Here is a 16,031-nt window from a genome sequence, read left to right as displayed (position 1 = left end):
TATACATATATGTTTATACTTTATAGAGTCTCCGACGCTTCCTTCTAGGTGTTACAAACTTCGTGACAAACTTAATATACCCTGTTCAGGGTATAATTATATGATAGAAATAAATTTAAAAAGGAACGATAACTTACTTAAATATATTTCTTTAACTTTGTATGAGATAGGAATTCAGATATTTTAGTGCTGTTTACAATAGATGTTATTTTTAATAAATCAAGAGCTTTATTATTCAGAAATATACTGGTCCTTGCTGAATTAAAGAAGGGGCATTCATCCAGTAGATGTGTTGTGGTTAAGGACGACGAGTTACAATATAGGCAGGATGAAATACGGTTTCCATTTAATAAATGGGAATGCGTTAATGACGTATGACCAAGACGAAGGCGAACGAAGGCTTTTATATCTTGGCAACGGCCTGATGGCGGTTAAGCAGGTTTTTTCCCCCTTGGTTGCAGATGGCGTAGTAGTGTTGCACATTCTTCAAAGCATTAACTTTTATGGCTTTTTGTTTTGAAGCGATTAAATGGATTATGTCGTTTTTTCCGATGTAGTCACATAGATTTTATGTTTGTGTTCCCAATTAATATGTTTCTAATTTGCGCAATGAGGTAGATTTGTTGGATGCATTTAGGAGAGCTGAGATTGTAGACTTGCTATCAGTACATATTAATGTTTTTATACTCTCGCAACAAAGTTGCTAAGGAGAGTATTATAGTTTTGTTCACATAACGGTTGTTTGTAAGTCCTAAAACTAAAAGAGTCAGATATAGGGTTATATATACCAAAGTGATCAGGGTGACGAATAGAGTTGAAATCCGGATGCCTGTCTGTCCGTCCGTCCGTCTGTCCGTCCGTCTGTCCGTTCGTCTGTCCGTCCGTCCGTCCGTGCAAGCTGTAACTTGAGTAAAAATTGAGATATCACGATGAAACTTGGTACACGTATTTCTTGGCTTCATAGGAAGGTTAAGTTCGAAGAAGGGCAAAATCGGCACACCGCCACGCCCACAAAATGGCGGAAACCGAAAACCTATAAAGTGTCATAACTAAGCCATAAATAAAGATATTAAAGTGAAATTTGGCACAAAGGATCGCATTAGGGAGGGACATATTTGGAAGTAATTTTTTTTGGAAAAGTGGGCGTGGCCCCGCCCCCTACTAAGTTTTTTGTACATATCTCGGAAACTATTATAGCTATGTCAACCAAACTCTATATAGTCGTTTTCTTCAGGCATTTCCATATACAGTTCAAAAATGGAAGAAATCGGATACTAACCACGCCCACCTCCCATACAAAGGTTATGTTGAAAATCACTAAAAGTGCGTTAACCGACTAACAAAAAAGTCAGAAACACTAAATTTTACGGAAGAAATGGCAGAAGGAAGCTGCACCCAGGCTTTTTTAAAAATTGAAAATGGGCGTGGCGTCGCCCACTTATGGACCAAAAACCATATCTCAGGAACTACTAAACCGATTTCAATGAAATTCGGCATATAATATTTTCTTAACACCCTGATGACATTCACGAAATATGGGTGAAATCGGTTGACAACCACGCCTTCTTCCAATATAACGCTATTTTGAATTCCATCTGATGCCTTCTCTCTATAATATCTAGGTACATTAGGAACCAATGATGATAGCGGAATAAAACTTTATACAAATACGCTATTTGAAAAATATGTAAATGACGGATAATGAAATCTCGATTATCACTTTATCATGCGAGAGTATAAAATGTTCGGTGACACCCGAACTTAGCCCTTCCTTACTTGCTAAGTTAGAGTTTTGAACTAGAGATAGCACATTATAGATGGCTGCTCCCTCTGCGGTGTATACCGAGCTGTAATTGGGCAGGTGTCCAGCTTTTAATGTATTTCTAACGTTATCAACAATAGCAAAAAACGTGTCGAAGCGTCAGTAAAAATGAGTTTCCAATCTACATAGTGTTGCACAATAAGCTCTTTGAACAAACTTTGATATAACCTGAGATTGGTGTTCTTTTTATGATGTAGGTCGAACGAAGATTTTTTGAGTAGCCATGATGGGGCAAAAGAAATAGAATTTCCTCCGGTGTAGTTATAATACCTAGATCTTTAGCTAATTTAGTGCATTTAAAAATAGTGGAAGAAGTATTGGAGTTTGTATCATTGGTCCATTTGGCTTTTACTATACCATATAAGATTTATTGTTATTACATAATAGTAGTGGTAGTCCGGCTTCCGTTGTGAACTTTATTGGTGATGTTGAGAATGCCCGAATACTTTTTCTAATAGCTGCATGATACATATTGTGCAAAGATTTGCTTTATGTTGCTTTTGGCACAATTGCCGTAGATAGGGAGACCATAATCAATCTTAGATAAAATTAAAGCTCTTGTAATATTGACGAGAGAAGAAATGTGAATAAAACATTATTTTGATGATAGATACTTAATTATATTAAGCCTAGAAATTAGTTGCTTGCGTAGATTTGTACAATGTTCCTTAAAAGTAAGTCTCTTATCGAATATTAAACCTAGGAATATCAGACTAGTCGTATTTACAATATTTACATTATTATAGCTTAGACTGAAGTTATTACATTTGTGTTTCCTACAGATATGGAATAATTTACATTTGCTTATAGAAATACTCGCACCTGAACAATTGGACCAATTTGAAATATCAGTAAGGATTTTTAAGAAGGTATTTTTTACAGTATTTAGATTATTTTGTTTGGAGAAGATCAACACATCACCAGCATAAATAATATGCGAAATGAGTTCATATTTAGAGATAAGCGTACTGATTACGTTAAATGCGATTACAAATAGTATGACAGACATTGGTGATCCTTGTGCTATTCCGTTGTACATATTGTACGTGTTCGAAAACGTGTTATTGATTTTAGTCATGAATTTCCGATTGGTTAGGAGAGATTTAATAAAGTTAAATATTTTTTCACCAATTTTCCACTTCTCAAGCTGTCGTAGAATAACATTAGAACCAACTCTGTCGAAAGCTTTTTCGAAATCCAAACTGAGAGTGGATATGTGGTTTCTTTTCGGTAAAGCAGTTTTGGCGAAATCATCAAAAAAGACTAAAGCATTCATAATGCCTTGGCTTCCTTAAATGCCACTTAGTTTCGACCGAGAAGGTTTTTATTTAGTGCGAACCACGAGATACGTTTTGATATTATTTTTTATAATACTTTGCCCATGCAACAGAGGAGTGATATTGGCCTGTAACCGAGAACATCTCTAGACACTACATTGGATTTCGGAATGGCTACTATCACCGCATTTTTCCAGCTTTGAAGTTAGACACCTTGAGATAAAATATTGTTGTACAATTCAATAATTCTGTTTTTGATACTTGAAGGACAGTTTTTTTAGCATGGGATATGAAATTCTGTCTGCACCGGCCCTCTTGCCTAACATTGAAGATAAGGTAAAATCGAATTCAGCAATGGTTATGTCAGATTCGGTAATATGTGGGGGTGATTGATCTTTGCTGTACCTTCCACTCAGGAGGTTATTTTTATTTGATACAAATGAGGCGTGGAAATTTGAGTCGCTTTAATAATTGGACCATACAGAGGCAAAATGATTAGATATGTCCTTTGAGTCGAAAATTGGGCCATTTGGAGTGTTTATACATTTAAGATTCACATTCGTATAGGAGCCTGAGAGCATTTTTATGTCGGCCCATAATTTCTTGGGATTTGTTAACGGAGTGATAGCTTCGGTAAGGTTTTGTAAGCAAGCCCTCTTAGTTTCTTTAATATTTTTCCGAAACACTGCATTGGCTTTTTTGTATTTTATTAGATTATGAATAGAGCGAGTTTTTTTGTAGATTAACCAATCTAAGTTTAGATAACTCGGTAGACCAATAAGGCACATGATTTTTAAAGCTTTTTTTACCCATATTATATTATATTATATAAATTGTCAAGTTTTCCGCTAATAAAAGGTCTTCTATGATTTTACCTCTTTGGTTAGTACATGTGGAACCCCAAAGAGGACTCCAGGCATTGAAATCACCAAGTATAAGTACGGGTATTTGGATAGGTCCGATTATATCGCGTAGTTCTTTTATATTAAAGTTTTGGTGTGGTGGAATGTAAATTGTTAGGATGGTTAATTTAAATCCAATAAATATTTCTACTGCTATTGTGGCAATATTAAAATATGTAGGGAGAAGTTTGTTTGGGAAATCTTTTTTTATTAAAGCAACACCTTGTTTGTTAGTATGATTTTGTGTTAAGTTGGAGAAATAGGCAGCGTGTTGTTTGGGTACAGTAGCTGCGGAATTAAATGAAAGGTGTGTTTCTTGTAGTGATATAACACTTGGTGATTGTTCTTTTATGATGAGTAATTCTAGGTCAGTGTAGTGAAGGTTTTTTGTAGTTTCTTTTGTACTTACATTTGATGAGTTTAGATGGTTGTCAATTACGAAATTTTTGTTGTTTTCTTTCATAGTTTGCTTTTGTTGTGGACGAGGGTAAGCTGTTGGGGATTTTAGTACAGTGTCTTTGGAGAGTGGTAGTGGAGGAGATGATGAGCGGTGGGAAATCACGCTAGTTATTTGCTTGTTTGTATTTTCTTTTGTAACAGAAGCGAAAGAAGTGTTTGCGGGGGTCGGGGGTAATTGTTGTTTGTATAGCCTAAGTGCTTCTCGCATTGAGCATTTGTTTTCTGTTTTTATTTTTAGAATATTTTTGGATTGTAGGTATTTAGGACAAGAGCGTGAAGAGGAAAGATGACCGCCTGAGCAATTTGCGCAGAAGGTGCGGTTGCAAGGCGAGGGGAGATGAGGAGGGAAATTACACATATCGCAGGCTGGATTGTTGTTGCAACGTTTCGTTGTGTGACTTAGAAGGTGGCAACTTTTACACCTCATGAGGTTAGGGAAATATGCTCTAATCCGCATTGTGCGCCATGAGACTTCGATTTTTTCTGGAAGTTTGTAGAGGTCAAATGAAAGAAGTACCACTCCACTAGGTCTTTGTTTGCCTTCTACATTTTTAGTGAATTTATAGACGGAGGTAACTCCCTGATCTTTTAAATTGTCTCTGAAATGTTAGGAATGGGGCGTAAATTGTGCCTCTAGAGCAATTCAGATTGTCATGTCATTTTACTTTAATATCGCAAATTCCATTTAATTTCTTTATTCTTAGAAATTTTTCGGCAATCTTCCGATTTTTAACAAGTAAGAGTAGATTTCCATAACGTAATTCGGTGAAAGATAAAATTTCCTTAGTTATTGATTCTAAGCTTTTATGCACAGCGAAACAAGAGTATTGGAAAGTGTTTTGTTCGAATCTGCTGCAGATATTAGAACAAACTTATGGCAATCTTTTTCCACTTGAGAAAGTTCTGGAAAATTTTCAAGTGGTTTGTATGGAAGTTTCTTCCTTTTGGGGTTGGGGCTAGAGGAAAGCAAAGCAAACCTATTTTCCCCTAGGTTGAGAGGCTCTGGGGCCATAATAAATCAAATATTCACTAATATGCACTGCTATGTACATATACAAAGTGGCAACACCTAATGGAGTGGTTTGCAATGTACTTACATTTTTTTTAATTCAATAAGGTGAGCAGTGCTATGAAAAAAACAAAAAAAAACAAAGGAAAATGGAAAGGAAGTTAATCTTAACTGAGATTGATGGGGCACTTTGGGGACTTGCGTATCAAAGCCAAAAGGCAAGTAATCATTCATAGTACAAACATTTATTTCACTTTAAAGATTAGAGGCACTATTGACCATTTTATCTATTAAAAAACTTATTAGTCACAATACTGATGAAAATGTTATACTAACTTACAGGGGCCAAAGCCGGGGAAACATTTTCAAGTATTGGCAGAACTAAAAATATGTTAATACATACGTATATAAGTTTAGTATTACAATCTTATTTGGTTTAAATACGAAATGTTTTGTCGCTCGCTGTTAGGGTCGCTCATTGCAATCACATGGGCGATATAAGACTGTCAACATGAGTCGAGTTTTTTTGTCATTTCTTTTCACATAATTTTCGCATATGTGCCGTTCGGCTACGCGAGTATAGAACTTTTGTTACGCTTTGCTTAAGGCATTTGTTGTGACAAATAACTTCAGATTATGCTTTTGTATGAGATCGTTAAAAAGCAAAGAAATGAGAATCAAAATAGAGAAATACTAAAAGCATAGTATTCATTCAACATACTCTTTGCTTTTTTCACTTCGCTGAAGGAAACGCATTATCTCGCATCGTGAGCCTGTGACATTGCCTTCGATATCGTGCTTTTTAACAATTCTGTACTATTTTTAAGTCAATTTACTTCAGATAAGACCAAGAGAATTGATGCCTTTGAAGAGGAGGGGACAATTGCTGCAAAGTTGGTACTGTCGGCTGGAATTTATTTGGGTCAGCCGGAGAGGTCACTTGCCAAAAATAATTTTTGAAACATAATAGCAAGTCCTTTAATTTATAATAAAACTAAATTGTTGTCAATACTATTTAACTATAGCGTGCTGTATAATTAATCATCCTTATGACATGTAATTCTTTCTATGACTTCATTAGTTCTCAAACGCAAACATAAATAAAAGTAGACATTAATATTAATTATACTCTATATCTTTATCTTTCCAGGTAAGTGCTTAAAATGTCATTTATTTCACAGCAACAGAGGAAGCGTTATAAAGCTTGGCTAAGTACATAGCACCACTCACGTTTAAGTGAAGGTATAACTTTGAAACTACTTGACCAATATTTAACAAATTTGAGGTATAATTGAAAATTGGCCATACCCAATGCAAGAAAATCATAAGTAAAGTATAAAAAAGAATGTAAGACATTGACAGCAACGCGAGTTGACTGAGAGTGAAAATATGTTTTATCGATGCGGATAGTCTGGGCTTCTTACGAGTTATAACTGCATTGTCGACCAAAATCTTTCAATGGAAAAAAATCGGGGTTCCAGGAATGTGATACACATACAAAATGACAACACCTAGTTGAGTGTTTTGCAAAATGAACTAGAATTTACCGAAAGTATTTTTGTCAAATCCACTATTAATTATTCTATATATTTATTGTGGATATCATATCACACTAACATCAAGAATTTTAACTACAGAACGGTATCTTCATAAAGCAAATCAAAATACTCTTCCATACAACAAACCGAAAGGAATGATATTCAATAATATTGAGTGTTGGAGGGAAAGGTCTGAATACATAGATTTTGTTTACTTTTTTTAAATCTGCACTAATGTATCAATATCAGCAGTAATATAGGTATAACAATATGTACCTATATGCAATATAAGAATTCATGAATATTGTATATGCCATGTCGGCCAGATTGTGAAGACAGACGAAAGACATTCTATTGGGTGACGTGCGCAATTGAGAACAAACTGCTTCGCAGTCGGCTGTTATAATAAGTTAATTTACTAGACGGTTGGCACTCTATAGCAAACTGAATCATACATATAACACATAAACAAATTATAATTTTCACCACCAACTTATCTAAAGTTCATTTATTCCAAGAATCAAAGATCGTACTTTCGCAATCGACAGGCGAGAATGTTAGTCTATGGCAAAACACACCACATAAATTGTATTAATATTATATGTTTATTCACTTTGCCTTTATGAAACAATAATATACTTGTGAATAATGTATTTATACATCTGGGCGTATGATCAACTTGTTGAAAACTGGAGGAAGCGTTTGGTAACTCTTGTTTCATAGAAAACACGAGAGCCAAAGTGAAAACAATGATCTAAAATAGCTAAGACAAAGTGTATTGGAGTGAAATTAGGTAGAATTTGATAAATTTTTAGGCACACTATAGCGTTTTTGAGAACACATCACATCAGACATTTTTTCTCGTACTCTTTGTCATTTTCATTTTTATTATATTCAACGCAATGTCTACACCATTATGTAACAGGTGTATCTTGTTTCCGGCAAAAAATTGTTCGAAAAGCCGTTTGCATGTAGTAATTACTGGAAGGAAGTAATAGCCAGAAACAAGAAAAGCATAAGTATCAATGCATTTCAGAAGCCCACTGGTGACAGCTGGTGTGCACCAAAAATGTCTTTCGTAAAATGTCTTAAAAAACTTTGGGGCGATTCACCGAACTTACGACGCGATTTATGAGCTTATATGATATTGAGCAAGTTGGATTGGAATAATGAAAATGAGAAATTAAGCAATAAGCTGAGTAAATATGGTTGTAAGACAAATTTAATTTTATTGTTATGTCTAAGGTCATTTGTCTTGTAATGGAAAAATTGTGTAGAGAAATAGAAAGTCATAACTAAAACTGCAAAATTAGCAATTTGAAGGTTTTTCTTATTCATCACAAGAAGGAATGTTCTGGCTCGACTACCATGGCTCTATTACGATCACTACTATTATACCAAAGATTACATTGTAGAGGACGGCAGAAGCTGTGGCCAGCTGCTGCTATGAGATGTGCCTATACAAGAAAGGTAAATAAAAGGAAATATTTAACGGGTAAACTTTGTCGCATATTGTAGTCGACATGAATAAACTGTCAGCTACTGTATACAACTATTCACTGCTGCTGCTTCATATCAGTTGCTACTCAACGCTTGGTTGCTTTTATATGTGCTATTATTCTGGTGATTTTCACAACTATTAAGCTTAAACGGTCTTTGGGCCGTTGAGCATAACTTTATATTTCTAATTACTTTTCTCCAACTATTTTCCATTTATTTTAATGGCAGGAGAATAAGATTTTCAATGGGTTTTTTAAAAGTCAATACATTAGGCGCTCAGCCGTTGCATAACTTTCTGTCACAGTCTTCCCGCTAAATCCTTACATACCTCTGTCTATGACCGCATTAATTCCAAATAAGCTGAAAAAGTCTGCACTTCGCCTTAATTTTACTTCAATGCATTTCTGTTGCAACTCCGATTAAGGATAAGACAGTAGTATGTATATGACCACTGGCTCTTCCTTTCATATCTGTATGTTTGTGTTATGCGCATAACAAAATAGCAGCAGCTGCTAAGCTGAAAATGGTTGATGGCACTGCTGCTGCGGGAATTTTCATTGAATTTTCGACAAACGTTTTAAATGATACTTCATACGTGTCACATGCAACATGTTTGCCATAAAAATAACAACGTTAGCGTTAGTTCACTTTTTGTCCGCCAAATACAAATGAACGAGCATAATCATTCCTTTGTACAGCGAAGATTACTTGGTAGAGTAATATTACAAGAATATTTTGATACATCACTGCGTAACAGCTTGCAGAGCAAATGTGACTATAATACATATCTTGTTGAGAAGCTGGCTTTTTTCTGTGATTTTTGTTAATTTAGGTTTTCTTTATTTCCTCACTCAGATATGTTACTCAGAATAAATTCGGACTTTTGGGTAAATATGAACGTTTGAAGCACTGCTCCATCATCTCTTCTTTTCACCAATGCATATAATGGAATAATTTTCTTCGACTATCTTAAGAAAGTAAAAGTGGTCGACAGTAAATTCATTAAGCTGTATCGAAACTTTTGAACGAGGATATGGAGAAAAAACTGTTTCATAGAGTCAATGAATCGTTTGACAAATTAACGAAAACGATGTCAATGTGGCTTTTACTTTGAATAGCTTACGTACAGCCAGTATTCTCTTCAATACTTCTACAGGACAAATTTTCAATCAAAAGATATGCGTACCAAATATGTTTTAGAATAGGTGGAAGATGATAAGTATAGTAGTTCTTATATTCCAAGTATCAACAAATAATCAAAGCAATTGACTCTGTTAGTCTGCGTTGTGACAAGAGTGTTCGAGAACAATGCAAATACTTAACTGTGCTTTGATGTGAAAAGAGAATACAAATAAGAAATTATTTTATAGATAAATGAAAACACGTTACTTTTGTCCTTTTACACCTCATTCTATAACCATTTGATTTGGATTCGATAATATTCCAAAAAATTAAATTTAGTTTCCAACAACCAAATCACTTAATTTGATTTAATCACATTTTTAAGACGCGTAAATGGAGTTTTGCACCAAAAACGAGAATCCTCTGAAAACCTTAAAGGACTATTAAACATGTTCTGAAATTTATCCAACTGTGCGGATAAGACATTAACTGCGAAAATTGCGGAGTCATTGATTAACCAACTCAAGAAGTTTTCCATGCCATTGAACTTAAATATTAGTTCGTGAATAGTTTGAAACTTTTTCAAATACTTTAAGGAGCTATACCAGTGTGACGCATGAAAAATTAGGCGATTTTCGTGAATTTTTTTAAGAGAAAGTACGCTATTGAATATTTCGAACTTCTTTGAGCGTAATAAAGTATATTTTCAGCTATATTTTGAGATTTTTTGTTTTACAAAAATGTTGAAAAATAACGGAGTCATGGACTGTCTTCGGAGGTACACAAAAAAAGTACCCCAACTGCTGGCATGATTCCGACCGAATGAGTAGCTCAAACAAAAAAATTTGAAAAGTTGTTTAAACTTAAAGATATTTCCTATGTATACGACCTTTGAAAAATATCAAAAATTAACGAAATAACACAATTTTGAAAAAAAAAATCGTTTTTGAGGTAATAAATGGTCGTTTTTTAATGGCAAATTGACAATTTTAAACCAATCAGAAAGATCATAGGTCATTATATAGCAAATGTATTCAACAATACACAGTTTTAATTTGACATCGATCGGTCAATTTCTCGTTGAGTTATGACGCCAGCAATTTTGAAAAATGTCGTTTCAAGAAAAATGCGTTTAAAGTTTCACTTACTTGTATGTATATGTTTGCACCTCCGAGCGATCGCTATTTAGAACGCTGCCATCCAAAAACTATTCAAGATACGACCTTCCCGATATCACAGGATATTTATGGAAATATAAGCTATCGAAAAAGCAAATAAAATTTTTTTTTTTTTTTTTTTGAAAGTGTCACACTGGTATAGCCCCTTGAGGAGAATAAGTAAGGTTGAGCTAAGTTCGTCTCTAACCAAAATTTCATACCCCTACAATTATGCAATACTTTCAGGTATGCATGGATTACGGCAGCTATTACATGTATATTACAGCTGGGGTACTTCGTGGACTGATTCCACACATTTTGAGCAATGAACAAGCCCATGTTATAATTAAATTGACTTAATTTTCATAAGATATCTTACCGAAAGCCAATCAGATTTTGAAATTCCCTTATTAGGAGTAGTATTGACCTATTTTTTTTATTCTTGCAACCTGTAATTAAAAATTGAGGTATATTGATGGCATCCGCGTTGATTTGTAAAACAAAATTGACGTAATCGGACTACTGCCACGCCCACAAAACGCCATTAAACGAAATCCTACAAAGTACCATAAAAAAGCTCTAAATTAAGATAAAAAACTGTAATTGGCCACAGGGGATCGCAGTAGCAAGAGGCACCCCTAGGTAAAAATTTCTAAAAATTTTGAATTCTCTGGACCCAACCTGCTGATTTCGAATAAATTTAGTACATGGTATTCTTCTCGTTTTCCTACTACTAATAGCACAATTTTCAATTCCACTTGATTCTTTCACTTTCTAGTACACAATTGAAGAAGCTATTAATATAACGGGATATAACTTTACACGAGTAATATTTTTTTTAGGACCAAAAATTGTTCAAATCCAACAAAAAATATGTGGACCCCAGCACCTATAGTTGACTTCTGACCGAAAATATCGGTCTATGTGTGAGACACAATTGCAATTCAGAGAGAATCCTGTATTTATAGTAGTATGTATGTGTGCTACGAATGAGTTGAATCATTTTAATATTTCCTTTTTTCCCCCCATATACCCAATATACAGATTTTAGAACTTTCAGGTGATTTTATACCGCATATACTAGACAATATGTGAGTTATCATAATTACATTGAGGGAGCATGTTTTTCTTATAACGGTGTAGGTTTGTGCTTGGAATAAATAAAATCGGGTGAAAACTATAACTAACAGGCCTTATGTACCTGAAGGTACCTCTCCGTCTTCGGTTATACCCGAACTTAGCCCTTACTTACTTGTTTAGTTTATATTTTAAACGTTTTTTTGTTTTTCAGGACTTTCAAATTTTTTAATTAAAGATTTTTTAGCAGTTCTGGGTATTGGCACCAAATCCAGCTTACATAAATATTTTATTGACAGGCAATTTAATGAATCCATGCTTTTTTGCTAATGGGGGGTCAATTGCACATTTTTATATAAGCAGCACAGAAAGAATTATATTCAATAATTGCAAAGTGTTATTGAAATGGATTAAGATATAATCATCAAACATAATTGTGGAATTTCAGTAATTACAATTTCAATTCTACATTGTTTTTTATGTGAACCAAAGAATTTGAAACTTTCACTATTCTCTTTTGATTTGGAAGAAAAATTGGATTACATTGGTTAGTAAATACTAAAGAGTTAAAGATTTCATGTTGAAAAGAATCATAGGTGGCTCATATATGTATGTACACAAAAAACACTTACCGTAACACAAACCTAAAAACCATTACATCAATGGTCTACAATAAATAATACCCATATATTGCTATAAAGATATAATAATTGTGGAATTAATCTTTAATATTAAAATTCTTGCTACATATTTAGGCCTCTTCGACATATACACCAGCTTAGGCTTGAGGTATAAGCAATTAAATTAATACCTTTATTTTCCTTTTGTCTCAAAAAGATTATGCCCTAACTCGTACATAGTAAACTAATTGACATCATGTACTCATTTCCATTCTTATTGTATAAGCACATATTGACTAGAAACCAAATGGCAAATATATTATTACCATTAAGGCTTGGAAAAAAGTGGAATTCTTAAGAACACATCAAGCCAAACAGTGTTTCTCGTACTATTAGTAATTTTCGTTTTTATCATATGTGACGCCATGTCTGCGCCATTATGTCCATGGTGTATCTTGTTTTTAGTAAAGTATTGCTCACAAAGTCATTTGCATGTTTTAATTACTGGAAGGAAGTAATAGCCAGAAACCAAACAAAAGCAAATAAACGAGTATCAAATGTATTTCTGAAGCACACCGATGACACCTGGACAGTAAAAATGCCTTACGTAAATTTGAGTTACCAAAAAAAATTACATGATGGGTTTTCGTGAAAAATCTGCCCATTCAACCATATCTTGTGAAAATTTAGATTTATATGATACTGAACAAGTTGGATTGGACTAATGAAAATAAGAAATGAATGATGTATAAATATGGTGTAAGACAAAATAAACTTTATTGCTATGAATAAGGTCGTTTGTTTTGTCATATATTATGACGAAAAAAGTATTTAATTATTTATGAATATTTATTTTTTCGCCTTCAAAGTAATCCCCAGCAGATGTAATACACTAATGCCAACGATTTTCCAATCCTCGAAACACTTTTTATCAACTCCTTCAGCGAATTTAGTTTTATCTTCGATGGACTCAAAACGAGTTCCACGGAGCGGGAAGTTCAGTTTTAGGAACTCGAAAAAATCACACAGAGCCAAATATGGTGAATAGTTGATCAATGGTATTCATTGCGCTTTTGGCTTTAAATTCGGTCACAATCGTGACTCTATGCGAAAAAATTTCAACTTTTCTCGTCATTTATGTATCGTTTATATATCTGTCTCGATTAGTTTTAGGTGATACGTACAACCGTTAGGTGAACAAAAATATTATACTCGTGGTCCTCCGTAACTACTAGATATTTGAATGATACTTTTCGGAGCATTCAGCTCGACAACGATGTTTATACTTGAATAGATTTATCCATTAAAATCGCACCGAGCTTTTAGTCATCTAGGAGAAAACATGTGCTTAAATTTACATACAGTATTTGTATAAAATTACCACTCGCAAAATGAATCATGAATCATGAATAAATATGTCTATCATTTACTTAGTAATTTACTACAATGTAAAGGTTTGTTATGTGTTTATGGTAAGCCATAAATATTGACATCACTTGAATTTAGGAATAACTTCTGAATTTACCTTACATATATTTGACTACGCAGATTACTTATCGCACACACTCACTCTGCTTCAGCACATACTCATCCGGACCAAATTAATCGCATTAAATGTAGATAAAAACACGACTGGTTGTCTTTTATCTATCGAGATCTATTTTTGTTGCTTACAGTTTATTAAACTATTAATTTCGGCCAAAAAATTATTTAAATTGCGATAATTTTTTACAACAGTGCTTTGATGAACATAATTTAATTTTTGACGATAAAGCTGCATTAAAGATCTGTGTTTATCGGTAGTATGGTGAATTCAATCGGGGTCGTAGTTCATTTCACGACGAATCTCGTGAACGTTCGGAAGATCGTCATGTGACCTAACGTGGGAATATTATAAACTCAATATTGCATAAACATTTGAATAAACAAGTAAGGAAGAGCTAAGTTCGGGTGTCACCGAACATTTTATACTCCCGCATGATAAAGTGATAATCGAGATTTCATTATCCGTCATTTACATATTTTTTTAATTTTGCTGAAAAATTAATTAGATTAGTAGTTCCTGAGATATAGTTTTTGGTCCATAAGTGAGCGACGCCACGCCCATTTTCAATTTTTAAAAAAGCCTGGGTGCAGCTTCCTTCTGTCATTTCTTCCGTAAAATTTAGTGTTTCTGACGTTTTTTGTTAGTCGGTTAACGCACTTTTATTGATTTTCAACATAACCTTTGTATGGGAGGTGGGCGTGGTTACTATCCGATTTCTTCCATTTTTGAACTGTATATGGAAATGCCTGAAGGAAACGTCTTTATAGAGTTTGGTTGACATAGGTATAGTAGTTTCCAAAATATGTACAAAAAACTTAGTGGGGGGCGGGGCCACGCCCACTTTTCCAAAAAAACTACGTCCAAATATGTCCCTCCCTAATGCGATCCTTTGTGCCAAATTTCACTTTAATATCTTTATTTATGGCTTAGTTATGACACTTCATAGGTTTTCGGTTTTCGCCATCTTGTGGGCATGTCTGTGTGCCGATTTTGCCCATCTTCGAACTTAACCTTCTTATGGAGCCAAGAAATTCGTGGACCAAGTTTCATCATGATATCTCAATTTTTACTCAAGTTACAGCTTGCACGGACTGACTGACGGACAGACTGACGGACAGACGGACGGACGGACAGACATACATCCGGATTTAAACTATACTCGTCACCCTGATCACTTTGGTATATATAACCCTATATCTGACTCCTTTAGTTTTAGGACTTACAAACAACCGTTATGTGAACAAAACTATAATACTCTCCTTAGCAACTTTGTTGCGAGAGTATAAAAATAATGTGCATCCATTGTAGGGTAGGGTTGTTTCAAAATGAGCCAGCACCAAAAGATCTGTTCGCGTAAATTGAATTTCTCGCAACCATACCACTAACTTTTTTGCCAGTTGTTTTTAAAGAAATCAGGAAAACCAGCCGCGGAAGACGGATCACCATGACTGAAACAGTTGTATTTTTAAGCATTTAAAACATCGATTTGATAAGTAATCCGCCGTTAAGTCTTGACTTGACACTGAATGACTTTCTTTTATTTCCGTACGTAAATGATAAAATAATAGGTCAACGTTTTTCGGCACTTAAAGAGGTGGTTCATGCGTTCAAAGCGCATGTTTTGGAGATAGCTCGGCCAGAGTGCTTCGAATTGGCTCAAACGCATGTAAAACTGCATAGATCTAATTGGAGAATATTTGGAAAAACAATAAAACGATTTTCGATTATTAAGATTTGTTTTTGTTCTCTAATTCCGAAATATAAAAAGCGATCTACGTAAGGGCAGAAAACAGCAGTAACAACTACGTAAAAACCGAGGTGTCAACACTTAAATTTAGATTAATAGTGTAGGAAATACTCTTTGTTTATTATTTCTTTTATTCACGTTTACAAAGTTTATTTTTAAATTTCAGTTTTCGCATGTTTTAGTTTTTTATAATCTCAACTTTTAAACACTTTCGTATATTATACTTTTTAACAATCTTAGCTTTTAAACGTTAAG

This window comes from Bactrocera neohumeralis, chromosome 5 (assembly GCF_024586455.1).
Source record: "Bactrocera neohumeralis isolate Rockhampton chromosome 5, APGP_CSIRO_Bneo_wtdbg2-racon-allhic-juicebox.fasta_v2, whole genome shotgun sequence".
NCBI classification, from domain to species: domain Eukaryota; kingdom Metazoa; phylum Arthropoda; class Insecta; order Diptera; family Tephritidae; genus Bactrocera; species Bactrocera neohumeralis.
This window is presented reverse-complemented; position numbering follows the sequence as displayed.